Consider the following 4491-nt stretch of genomic DNA (forward strand, 5'->3'; position numbering starts at 1 on the left):
AGGGAGGCAGGGAGCCAGCCAACACCAACTGTGTCCTCCACCAGCTCATCCAGAAGCATCTTTCCATGCATGGGGTCAGAGATGCTGTGAAACTGGTAAAATTAGTTTCCTATGCCTTTTATTAAAAGGCAATACAAATTTTATGTAACATATTTTATAAGTGGAGGTCTGGATGTGAATGCATCACCTCAGACAGACAACTGTAAATTAGCCTGAGAGAACCTGCTTTGTGCATTCATATTTCTACAGTAATAAGTACAGCATTTACTGCACCTGCTGTGATTCACAAACATGTTTTTGTTACTAGGTGAGCATTTCTGAGGAGGTGGAGGATCTTTGTCAACTGGACAAGCTAATCGACTTGATTATCCCATGAAGCCCATCCCAGCTGGTGAGGGACATTCAGTGGGTGGCCAAGGGTATCCTGGTGTTGGGTCACAACGAAGGAATCTGTCCCATCTACGCTGATGCAGACGCCAGCACTGACAAAGTCCTCAAGATTGGTAAGCAAATACAAATCTCCCTACAGATGTTCATGTGTACATTTTTGTATTGTACTATTAAATTAACTAACATATTTGGATAACTACAAATATTGTACTTCACTTTTAAGTGGAGTAAAAAAAAAAAGTTTGCCCTGTACTCTAGAGCACTTTTTAGATCTGTTTGGGTAAGAGAAAATGTAAAATGAAAGATTTTAATCTTATTATAATTTTTCATTTAAAAAAAGTTTAAAAATGTTGGTTTATGCTGTCACTTTAAGTTCTTTAAAAATCTCAATCTGCCAAAATTGAAATCAACAGGTCGATGAAAATCAGGCTCAGAAAATTGCAATTCGTGCATTTTTACACATTGGTACAATCACTCTTCAAGAAATCTGGTTTTGAGTTTTCAGCAGAAAATAATATTCTGGTGCTTAATTCAGATGCTTTACTAGTCATGCAACCTAAGATGAAGGATTAAGTTTTTCTGCATGACTTCTTATCTTATGTATGTATCTTTTTTTCTTCTTCTTCTTTTTAAATCTGCCCAGTTTCACCAGATGAAGATTCATGCTGGCCCTCGGTTTGTCTCCTACCTGACGTTCCAGTGTGAGTCCGGTGAGGGGACAGCACCATTTAAAATTTAGTGTATATTTTAACAGTTTAAAAGCATTGCTCTGCTGTTACTTTGGGGCACGTTTAAATACGATTGTCTTTGAAGTGAGCCATCACAATGCAGCTCTCTAACTCATGCTAGTAGACACAATTCTGTGCAGCGTCTTGAGTATTTCTGGACTTAAAACCCGTTGGCCATCTTGCATGCGGACAATGTGGAAGACTAACTCTGCCAGTTAATTTGACAGTTCTAACCAATATCATGAAGGTGTTCCATTGACAATCTATCTCTTGTACTTTGTATTGCTCACATAGTGACATTCATATCACGCATATACTGCAACAAAAGCAACCATGTAAAGATGAAAAACAAAGAAATAGGCATTGAAAAACAGAGGTACAAACACTTCATTAAAAGGGAAGATAGGCATGTGTTGAATAACTGACGTTTGGTCACTTAGAAAACACTACAGTGAGCAGCATTGGCAAAATTTGAGGACAAAGTGCTGTTGACATTTCTACACTGAGGATTATTTCACCTGCTGTGGAGGATGTGCTGCTGCCATCTAGTGACCACAGAAGGTACCTCTGACTAAATGTGCTTGTTTGTCTGTCACCTAATTTTTAAAGTTGATCATTGCGAGTTATGATTAGATGTATAAATAGATGACAAAGTTTATTAATCAGCCATAAGGAGAAAAACCCTCCATCTTTTGGTGGTGAATTTGAAACCTAAGTTTATTCACTCAATATAATATTTGTATATGAACTGACACCTAATTTGGTGTATTTCATTATTAAGGCAGCGAAAAACCCACTAATTTCTCCTGATGACATGTTGGTTAGTCTACATCATCCTGTCTAGTATGTTTGTGGATTGATGTTCACAGCTTACTGATTTAAGAGCTTATTGCACTGGTGTGTATTAAGATGACATGGGCACAGTTATTTGTGATTGTAATGGCACCAAAGAATACCTGCAATTATGTCCTCAGAATTATAGATTTTATTTTTAAGCTTTTATTCAGTGCATTAATGTCATTATTTCAACTCAGTGTCTATGGCATGAATAGCTGTCATTGTCACATGATGACACATGAAAGGCTGTTGGAGAGACATTTGTGAGCTAGTAGCACCAATAAGCTGAAATACCTCCATGAAAAACTGCCTGTTAAGCAGCTTATATCTGAACAGAGAGACAGCAACTAGGCCTGAGACTTTGACGTTTCATTTTGAAGTGACCCAGTTCTGGATTTTGTTTTTTTTTTTGTCTCCAAGTGACTCAGGGCTATCTTGTTTCTCACAGATTTGTGTGAAACTCAAATTGGATCTGGTCCACTTGGTTTGTTATAGAGCTAATTCATATCTAATCTCTGAAGAGACGAAGGGGTTTCAGATTTGGATGTTTATGGTGAAACTTCTGTTCAAGCCAAACTGGATGGAATTTATTGTAACCGAGCAGTGTTTGAGGAAATTATGTAATCTGACTGTCTGGCTATTCTTGTACACATTGAGCATTAAGGCCTATAATGTGAACACAACCTATAACATTGGCCAGAATAGTTTTCGTTGCCCACCAGCAGGTTCTCAGCTATTATTTATTGGAGATGATGTCTTAAATATTTGCTCAAGTTACTCAGTTGAGGAAGTCACTCATATAGCCTCCAACAGGAAGTGACAACACATTATACCACCACAATAATGTATAAATTGGGGAAACTGAGAAGGAAGAAGAATTAAGATTACTTTAAGACAGTAATTATTTAATATTGTAGTCCAAAAAAATTAACTTGCTGTTATGATTGTACTGCAAGTACTTTTTTTTTCTGCATGGGACATCCATTTTTTTACATTTTTTGCTGTAATCTCAGATTGAATTTTCTCTCTAAATGTACAGGCATTTTCATTAGATGATGTAGGTAACTTCAGACAAAGGTTAATGCCACTAGTGTATGGCAAATGATAGTAAAAACATTTACTTTCTCTCACTAGCTTAACCAGTTGTGGTGTATTTTAAGATTTCCTGTATGAAAACATGATTACAGGATTAAAATTAATTGGCTCATATTTGATGCAGAAGCATCAGAAATGTACCAGTTTTGTAATATAGTCTAGCAATTGAAGTTACAATGCATTCAAACTTGCATGTATTAGTTTTATTTGTTTGATCTTTGTTAGACATTCCGCTAATTTTTTTTCAAGCTTTGCTGCCTTCCTGTTTGTTCCTTGTGGCGCCCAAAGTCTGTCAGAGTAGGAACAATAATTGACAAGCTCCCTCCTTCAAGCTGGAGGGTAAAATGTGACTGCTTTTAAATTAGGCTCCATACCATTCTAGTCTCTGAGCTCCTATCTGATGTTTTGCAATGCACACTTAAGGATTGGTTTGGGTTGTTTAATAGCAGTATTGAAGCAAAAAAAGTTGATAAAAGAATATTTGGACTTTTTTTTTTTTTTTTTTACATTCTTTAGATTTTTGCAGTTGAAATGTTGAGGATCTATAAACGTATATTCATCTCTGTCCTGCACTAGTCTTTCTACTTTCACAAAGAACACAAATTAATGGGGAAAAAAGTCGTAGTGATCTGAAAAACAGATGTCTAAAAAAACTTTTTTTTTTTTAAGTTGCCCATGGGGGACTTCACATTGCTGGAAGTGGGGCGAGGAAGATAGAAGACAATACTATAGAGGTTTAATTATCCAGCCATCAGAAATGAAAAGGGAGAGAAGGAGAACTGAGACTAATAATGGAATCACAGGCTTATGTTCTGGGTTTCTCTGTTTCTTTTTCTTTTCTCTTTTCTATCATCTAAAGAACTCATTCTCCAAAACGCACTACTTACCCTTCAATCATCTTCCCATCACCAAGTCCAAAGGGTTCAGAGATGAAGAGGGAGACAAAACTCCGATCTCACTCCTTTGTCCTTTTCATGTGGGAACTGATTGAAAAAATGTATCTAAATGACTTGAGGTAAAAAAAGGAACAACCCAGGGACACTGAATATTGCCTGTTTGATGCACCTGATATTGTAAAATACAATTTTATAATAACACAATGCATCAAATTTGCTTGCTACAGTAGCATTAGTGTAGCTAATGTATTGCCAGTTTTCCACTCACAGGGACTTTTTAGTAATGACATGACACTAAGGAATGTTTTGTCAAATGGAAAGCCTCCATTTCCAGGTTCCTTACTGAAATGTGTCTGTTTTTAATTTAAATCAAATGCTAACTTTTGCATTTAGCACACTGCCAGCTAAACAACAACAAAAATAATCCTAGGGCCATAAATTTCTCTGGGCAGAGTTCAGTGATATGAGTGGGATAGTAGAAGATGCAGCAGAACAGCCTTTACTGTTCTCTTTAGTTTGCAAGGTTTTACCTAAAATCCTTGAAC

General features: G+C 36.5%; 1 long non-coding RNA gene across 1 annotated transcript; it reads left to right on the top strand.

The window, feature by feature from the left end:
- Positions 1 to 26: 26 nt before the first annotated feature.
- LOC109962894 (uncharacterized) lies at positions 27 to 2057 on the top strand. The gene is made up of 3 exons (XR_002275326.1): positions 27 to 95; positions 308 to 503; positions 1034 to 2057. It is a non-coding gene; the product is annotated as an uncharacterized LOC109962894 (long non-coding RNA).
- Positions 2058 to 4491: the final 2434 nt, after the last annotated feature.

Source organism: Monopterus albus, unplaced genomic scaffold (genome assembly GCF_001952655.1).
Source record: "Monopterus albus unplaced genomic scaffold, M_albus_1.0 scaffold69.1, whole genome shotgun sequence".
Taxonomy (NCBI): domain Eukaryota; kingdom Metazoa; phylum Chordata; class Actinopteri; order Synbranchiformes; family Synbranchidae; genus Monopterus; species Monopterus albus.